The following is a 7,500-nucleotide window of genomic DNA, read 5'->3' on the forward strand; positions in this document are numbered from 1 at the left end:
CACGCGGGAGGCCCGGGTTCGATTCCCGGCCAATGCAGTACTCAAGTTTTACTGAAATTATGGTATATTTTGTTAAAGAGTGCCTGGCTCTTTGCATTTTGGTGGTGCAGGTATAGAATTCCACATACAATAAATTAATGGTAGAATCTTGTGGTTTAGTGGTAGAATTCCCACCTGCCAAGAGAGAGGTCTGGATCTGAAAAGGGAATAAACACCAAACAAATGTTGTACTAAAAGCATATGACTCTTAGCTTGGGAGTTTTATTTCTATTGACTAAGCTGGCCAGGCTTTGTTACAGTGTTGTAGCATCAAGGCAAGGCAACGCTTGCTCTTCAATCTACACTATTAAACCAAAGCAAAGTTTCCACATTCAGTAGATCCTGAAATTCCTGCATGGTTTCACCCACTGATGTACACCTGAAACAGCGATATATTTTGTTAAAGAGTGCCTGGCTCTTTGCATTTTGGTGGTGCAGGTATAGAATTTAACATACAATGATTTAGTGGTAGAATCTTGTGGTTTAGTGGTAGAATTCTCGCCTGCCATGAGGGAGGCATGGATCTGAAAAGGGAAAAAACACCACCCAATGTTGTACTCAAAGCAAATGACTCTTAGATTTGGAGTCTTATTCGCTATTGACTCAGATAGCTAGGCTTTTTTACAGTGTTATGGCATCATGGCAAGGCAAGGATTGCCCTTCAATTTATAAAACCAAAGCAAGGTTTCCACATTTAGTAGATCCTGAGATTCCTGCTTGGTTTCACACACTGATGTACACCTCTTTTAAGTTTCAAATAAAACACGTTTGGTTGTGTAGTGACAGAGATCTCTCCTGTAGAATTCTGGGAAAAAAACACCTCCCAACGTGGGGCTCGAACCCACGACCCTGAGATTAAGAGTCTCATGCTCTACCGACTGAGCTAGCCAGGCTTGGTTACTGTTGTGTGACAAAAAGGCCACTCAAGCCAAGGAGTGCCCTACAAGCTATTAAAGTAGATCTAGGCTACCACATTCAGCACACTGAGATGCATGCTTGGTTTCACAAATTGAGGAAAATGTGTAAGTAACCGTGAAGTAAAATGTGAAACATTGGTTGTTCAGTGGTAGAATTTCTTGCCTGCCACACGGGAGGCCCGGGTTCGATTCCCGGCCAATGCAGTACTCAAGTTTTACTGAAATTATGGTATATTTTGTTAAAGAGTGTCTGGCTCTTTGCTTTTTGGTGGTGTAGGTATAGAATTCCACATACAATAAATTAATGGTAGAATCTTGTGGTTTAGTGGTAGAATTCCCACCTGCCAAGAGAGAGGTCTGGATCTGAAAAGGGAATAAACACCAAACAAATGTTGTACTAAAAGCATATGACTCTTAGCTTGGGAGTTTTATTTCTATTGACTAAGCTGGCCAGGCTTTGTTACAGTGTTGTAGCATCAAGGCAAGGCAACGCTTGCTCTTCAAGCTACACTATTAAACCAAAGCAAAGTTTCCACATTCAGTAGATCCTGATATTCCTGCATGGTTTCACCCACTGATGTACACCTGAAACAGCGATATATTTTGTTAAAGAGTGCCTGGCTCTTTGCATTTTGGTGGTGCAGGTATAGAATTTAACATACAATGATTTAGTGGTAGAATCTTGTGGTTTAGTGGTAGAATTCTCGCCTGCCATGAGGGAGGCATGGATCTGAAAAGGGAATAAACACCACCCAATGTTGTGCTCAAAGCAAATGACTCTTAGATTTGGAGTCTTATTCGCTATTGACTCAGATAGCTAGGCTTTTTTACAGTGTTATGGCATCATGGCAAGGCAAGGATTGCCCTTCAATTTATAAAACCAAAGCAAGGTTTCCACATTTAGTAGCTCCTTAGATTCCTGCTTGGTTTCACACACTGATGTACACCTCTTTTAAGTTTCAAATAAAACACGTTTGGTTGTGTAGTGACAGAGATCTCGCCTGTAGAATTCTGGGAAAAAACACCGCCCAACGTGGGGCTCGAACCCACGACCCTGAGATTAAGAGTCTCATGCTCTACCGACTGAGCTAGCCAGGCTTGGTTACTGTTGTGTGACAAAAAGGCCACTCAAGCCAAGGACTGCCCTACAAGCTATTAAAGTAGATCTAGGCTACCACATTCAGTACACTGAGATGCATGCTTGGTTTCACAAATTGAGGAAAATGGGTAAGTAACCGTGAAGTAAAATGTGAAGCATTGGTTGTTCAGTGGTAGAATTCTCGCCTGCCACGCGGGAGGCCCGGGTTCGATTCCCGGCCAATGCAGTACTCAAGTTTTACTGAAATTATGGTATATTTTGTTAAAGAGTGTCTGGCTCTTTGCTTTTTGGTGGTGTAGGTATAGAATTCCACATACAATAAATTAATGGTAGAATCTTGTGGTTTAGTGGTAGAATTCCCACCTGCCAAGAGAGAGGTCTGGATCTGAAAAGGGAATAAACACCAAACAAATGTTGTACTAAAAGCATATGACTCTTAGCTTGGGAGTTTTATTTCTATTGACTAAGCTGGCCAGGCTTTGTTACAGTGTTGTAGCATCAAGGCAAGGCAACGCTTGCTCTTCAATCTACACTACTAAACCAAAGCAAAGTTTCCACATTCAGTAGATCCTGATATTCCTGCATGGTTTCACCCACTGATGTACACCTGAAACAGCGAAATATTTTGTTAAATAGTGCATGGCTCTTTGCATTTTGGTGGTGCAGGCATAGAATTCAACATACAATGATTTAGTGGTAGAATCTTGTGGTTTAGTGGTAGAATTCTCGCCTGCCATGAGGGAGGCATGGATCTGAAAAGGGAATAAACACCACCCAATGTTGTGCTCAAAGCAAATGACTCTTAGATTTGGAGTCTTATTCGCTATTGACTCAGATAGCTAGGCTTTTTTACAGTGTTATGGCATCATGGCAAGGCAAGGATTGCCTTTCAATCTATAAAACCAAAGCATGGTTTCCACATTTAGTAGATCCTGAGATTCCTGCTTGGTTTCACACACTGATGTACACCTCTTTTAAGTTTCAAATAAAACACGTTTGGTTGTGTAGTGACAGAGATCTCGCCTGTAGAATTCTGGGAAAAAACACCGCCCAACGTGGGGCTCGAACCCACGACCCTGAGATTAAGAGTCTCATGCTCTACCGACTGAGCTAGCCAGGCTTGGTTACTGTTGTGTGACAAAAAGGCCACTCAAGCCAAGGACTGCCCTACAAGCTATTAAAGTAGATCTAGGCTACCACATTCAGTACACTGAGATGCATGCTTGGTTTCACAAATTGAGGAAAATGGGTAAGTAACCGTGAAGTAAAATGTGAAGCATTGGTTGTTCAGTGGTAGAATTCTCGCCTGCCACGCGGGAGGCCCGGGTTCGATTCCCGGCCAATGCAGTACTCAAGTTTTACTGAAATTATGGTATATTTTGTTAAAGAGTGTCTGGCTCTTTGCTTTTTGGTAGTGCAGGTATAGAATTCCACATACAATAAATTAATGTTAGAATCTTGTGGTTTAGTGGTAGAATTCCCACCTGCCAAGAGAGAGGTCTGGATCTGAAAAGGGAATAAACACCAAACAAATGTTGTACTAAAAGCATATGACTCTTAGCTTGGGAGTTTTATTTCTATTGACTAAGCTGGCCAGGCTTTGTTACAGTGTTGTAGCATCAAGGCAAGGCAACGCTTGCTCTTCAATCTACACTACTAAACCAAAGCAAAGTTTCCACATTCAGTAGATCCTGATATTCCTGCATGGTTTCACCCACTGATGTACACCTGAAACAGCGAAATATTTTGTTAAATAGTGCATGGCTCTTTGCATTTTGGTGGTGCAGGCATAGAATTCAACATACAATGATTTAGTGGTAGAATCTTGTGGTTTAGTGGTAGAATTCTCGCCTGCCATGAGGGAGGCATGGATCTGAAAAGGGAATAAACACCACCCAATGTTGTGCTCAAAGCAAATGACTCTTAGATTTGGAGTCTTATTCGCTATTGACTCAGATAGCTAGGCTTTTTTACAGTGTTATGGCATCATGGCAAGGCAAGGATTGCCTTTCAATCTATAAAACCAAAGCACGGTTTCCACATTTAGTAGATCCTGAGATTCCTGCTTGGTTTCACACACTGATGTACACCTCTTTTAAGTTTCAAATAAAACACGTTTGGTTGTGTAGTGACAGAGATCTCGCCTGTAGAATTCTGGGAAAAAACACCGCCCAACGTGGGGCTCGAACCCACGACCCTGAGATTAAGAGTCTCATGCTCTACCGACTGAGCTAGCCAGGCTTGGTTACTGTGCTGTGACAAAAATGCCACTCAAGCCAAGGAGTGCCCTACAAGCTATTAAAGTAGATCTAGGCTACCACATTCAGTACACTGAGATGCATGCTTGGTTTCACACATTGAGGAAAATGGGTAAGTAACCGTGAAGTAAAATGTGAAGCATTGGTTGTTCAGTGGTAGAATTCTCGCCTGCCACGCGGGAGGCCCGGGTTCGATTCCCGGCCAATGCAGTACTCAAGTTTTACTGAAATTATGGTATATTTTGTTAAAGAGTGCCTGGCTCTTTGCATTTTGGTGGTGCAGGTATAGAATTCCACATACAATAAATTAATGGTAGAATCTTGTGGTTTAGTGGTAGAATTCCCACCTGCCAAGAGAGAGGTCTGGATCTGAAAAGGGAATAAACACCAAACAAATGTTGTACTAAAAGCATATGACTCTTAGCTTGGGAGTTTTATTTCTATTGACTAAGCTGGCCAGGCTTTGTTACAGTGTTGTAGCATCAAGGCAAGGCAACGCTTGCTCTTCAATCTACACTATTAAACCAAAGCAAAGTTTCCACATTCAGTAGATCCTGAAATTTCTGCATGGTTTCACCCACTGATGTACACCTGAAACAGCGATATATTTTGTTAAAGAGTGCCTGGCTCTTTGCATTTTGGTGGTGCAGGTATAGAATTTAACATACAATGATTTAGTGGTAGAATCTTGTGGTTTAGTGGTAGAATTCTCGCCTGCCATGAGGGAGGCATGGATCTGAAAAGGGAATAAACACCACCCAATGTTGTGCTCAAAGCAAATGACTCTTAGATTTGGAGTCTTATTCGCTATTGACTCAGATAGCTAGGCTTTTTTACAGTGTTATGGCATCATGGCAAGGCAAGGATTGCCTTTCAATCTATAAAACCAAAGCATGGTTTCCACATTTAGTAGATCCTGAGATTCCTGCTTGGTTTCACACACTGATGTACACCTCTTTTAAGTTTCAAATAAAACACGTTTGGTTGTGTAGTGACAGAGATCTCGCCTGTAGAATTCTGGGAAAAAACACCGCCCAACGTGGGGCTCGAACCCACGACCCTGAGATTAAGAGTCTCATGCTCTACCGACTGAGCTAGCCAGGCTTGGTTACTGTTGTGTGACAAAAAGGCCACTCAAGCCAAGGACTGCCCTACAAGCTATTAAAGTAGATCTAGGCTACCACATTCAGTACACTGAGATGCATGCTTGGTTTCACAAATTGAGGAAAATGGGTAAGTAACCGTGAAGTAAAATGTGAAGCATTGGTTGTTCAGTGGTAGAATTCTCGCCTGCCACGCGGGAGGCCCGGGTTCGATTCCCGGCCAATGCAGTACTCAAGTTTTACTGAAATTATGGTATATTTTGTTAAAGAGTGTCTGGCTCTTTGCTTTTTGGTAGTGCAGGTATAGAATTCCACATACAATAAATTAATGTTAGAATCTTGTGGTTTAGTGGTAGAATTCCCACCTGCCAAGAGAGAGGTCTGGATCTGAAAAGGGAATAAACACCAAACAAATGTTGTACTAAAAGCATATGACTCTTAGCTTGGGAGTTTTATTTCTATTGACTAAGCTGGCCAGGCTTTGTTACAGTGTTGTAGCATCAAGGCAAGGCAACGCTTGCTCTTCAATCTACACTACTAAACCAAAGCAAAGTTTCCACATTCAGTAGATCCTGATATTCCTGCATGGTTTCACCCACTGATGTACACCTGAAACAGCGAAATATTTTGTTAAATAGTGCATGGCTCTTTGCATTTTGGTGGTGCAGGCATAGAATTCAACATACAATGATTTAGTGGTAGAATCTTGTGGTTTAGTGGTAGAATTCTCGCCTGCCATGAGGGAGGCATGGATCTGAAAAGGGAATAAACACCACCCAATGTTGTGCTCAAAGCAAATGACTCTTAGATTTGGAGTCTTATTCGCTATTGACTCAGATAGCTAGGCTTTTTTACAGTGTTATGGCATCATGGCAAGGCAAGGATTGCCTTTCAATCTATAAAACCAAAGCACGGTTTCCACATTTAGTAGATCCTGAGATTCCTGCTTGGTTTCACACACTGATGTACACCTCTTTTAAGTTTCAAATAAAACACGTTTGGTTGTGTAGTGACAGAGATCTCGCCTGTAGAATTCTGGGAAAAAACACCGCCCAACGTGGGGCTCGAACCCACGACCCTGAGATTAAGAGTCTCATGCTCTACCGACTGAGCTAGCCAGGCTTGGTTACTGTGCTGTGACAAAAATGCCACTCAAGCCAAGGAGTGCCCTACAAGCTATTAAAGTAGATCTAGGCTACCACATTCAGTACACTGAGATGCATGCTTGGTTTCACACATTGAGGAAAATGGGTAAGTAACCGTGAAGTAAAATGTGAAGCATTGGTTGTTCAGTGGTAGAATTCTCGCCTGCCACGCGGGAGGCCCGGGTTCGATTCCCGGCCAATGCAGTACTCAAGTTTTACTGAAATTATGGTATATTTTGTTAAAGAGTGCCTGGCTCTTTGCATTTTGGTGGTGCAGGTATAGAATTCCACATACAATAAATTAATGGTAGAATCTTGTGGTTTAGTGGTAGAATTCCCACCTGCCAAGAGAGAGGTCTGGATCTGAAAAGGGAATAAACACCAAACAAATGTTGTACTAAAAGCATATGACTCTTAGCTTGGGAGTTTTATTTCTATTGACTAAGCTGGCCAGGCTTTGTTACAGTGTTGTAGCATCAAGGCAAGGCAACGCTTGCTCTTCAATCTACACTATTAAACCAAAGCAAAGTTTCCACATTCAGTAGATCCTGAAATTCCTGCATGGTTTCACCCACTGATGTACACCTGAAACAGCGATATATTTTGTTAAAGAGTGCCTGGCTCTTTGCATTTTGGTGGTGCAGGTATAGAATTTAACATACAATGATTTAGTGGTAGAATCTTGTGGTTTAGTGGTAGAATTCTCGCCTGCCATGAGGGAGGCATGGATCTGAAAAGGGAAAAAACACCACCCAATGTTGTACTCAAAGCAAATGACTCTTAGATTTGGAGTCTTATTCGCTATTGACTCAGATAGGTAGGCTTTTTTACAGTGTTATGGCATCATGGCAAGGCAAGGATTGCCCTTCAATTTATAAAACCAAAGCAAGGTTTCCACATTTAGTAGATCCTGAGATTCCTGCTTGGTTTCACACACTG

At 42.0% G+C, this 7,500-nt stretch overlaps 11 non-coding genes across 11 annotated transcripts in view; 6 read left to right on the forward strand and 5 right to left on the reverse strand.

The window, feature by feature from the left end:
• Window positions 1-37, forward strand: part of TRNAG-GCC (transfer RNA glycine (anticodon GCC)) — a 71-nt gene extending 34 nt beyond the window's left edge. The window contains exon 1 of the tRNA in view: window positions 1-37. This exon is cut by the window's left edge and continues 34 nt beyond it. This is a non-coding gene — a tRNA (tRNA-Gly).
• A 1,944-nt stretch (window positions 38-1,981) lies between these two features.
• Window positions 1,982-2,054, reverse strand: TRNAK-CUU (transfer RNA lysine (anticodon CUU)). Its single transcript has one exon. It is a non-coding gene; the product is annotated as a tRNA-Lys (tRNA).
• Window positions 2,055-2,210: 156 nt separating this feature from the next.
• Window positions 2,211-2,281, forward strand: TRNAG-GCC (transfer RNA glycine (anticodon GCC)). Its single transcript has one exon. It is a non-coding gene; the product is annotated as a tRNA-Gly (tRNA).
• Window positions 2,282-3,102: 821 nt separating this feature from the next.
• TRNAK-CUU (transfer RNA lysine (anticodon CUU)) lies at window positions 3,103-3,175 on the reverse strand. The gene has a single exon. It is a non-coding gene; the product is annotated as a tRNA-Lys (tRNA).
• Window positions 3,176-3,331: 156 nt separating this feature from the next.
• Window positions 3,332-3,402, forward strand: TRNAG-GCC (transfer RNA glycine (anticodon GCC)). Its single transcript has one exon. It is a non-coding gene; the product is annotated as a tRNA-Gly (tRNA).
• Window positions 3,403-4,223: 821 nt separating this feature from the next.
• Window positions 4,224-4,296, reverse strand: TRNAK-CUU (transfer RNA lysine (anticodon CUU)). Its single transcript has one exon. It is a non-coding gene; the product is annotated as a tRNA-Lys (tRNA).
• Window positions 4,297-4,452: 156 nt separating this feature from the next.
• On the forward strand, window positions 4,453-4,523 carry TRNAG-GCC (transfer RNA glycine (anticodon GCC)). Its single transcript has one exon. It is a non-coding gene; the product is annotated as a tRNA-Gly (tRNA).
• Window positions 4,524-5,344: 821 nt separating this feature from the next.
• TRNAK-CUU (transfer RNA lysine (anticodon CUU)) lies at window positions 5,345-5,417 on the reverse strand. The gene has a single exon. It is a non-coding gene; the product is annotated as a tRNA-Lys (tRNA).
• Window positions 5,418-5,573: 156 nt separating this feature from the next.
• On the forward strand, window positions 5,574-5,644 carry TRNAG-GCC (transfer RNA glycine (anticodon GCC)). The gene has a single exon. It is a non-coding gene; the product is annotated as a tRNA-Gly (tRNA).
• An 821-nt stretch (window positions 5,645-6,465) lies between these two features.
• On the reverse strand, window positions 6,466-6,538 carry TRNAK-CUU (transfer RNA lysine (anticodon CUU)). The gene has a single exon. It is a non-coding gene; the product is annotated as a tRNA-Lys (tRNA).
• A 156-nt stretch (window positions 6,539-6,694) lies between these two features.
• On the forward strand, window positions 6,695-6,765 carry TRNAG-GCC (transfer RNA glycine (anticodon GCC)). Its single transcript has one exon. It is a non-coding gene; the product is annotated as a tRNA-Gly (tRNA).
• The last annotated feature ends 735 nt before the right edge of the window (window positions 6,766-7,500 follow it).

The sequence above is a fragment of the Crinia signifera genome, chromosome 3 (genome assembly GCF_055691185.1).
Source record: "Crinia signifera chromosome 3, ASM5569118v1, whole genome shotgun sequence".
Lineage (NCBI taxonomy): Eukaryota > Metazoa > Chordata > Amphibia > Anura > Myobatrachidae > Crinia > Crinia signifera.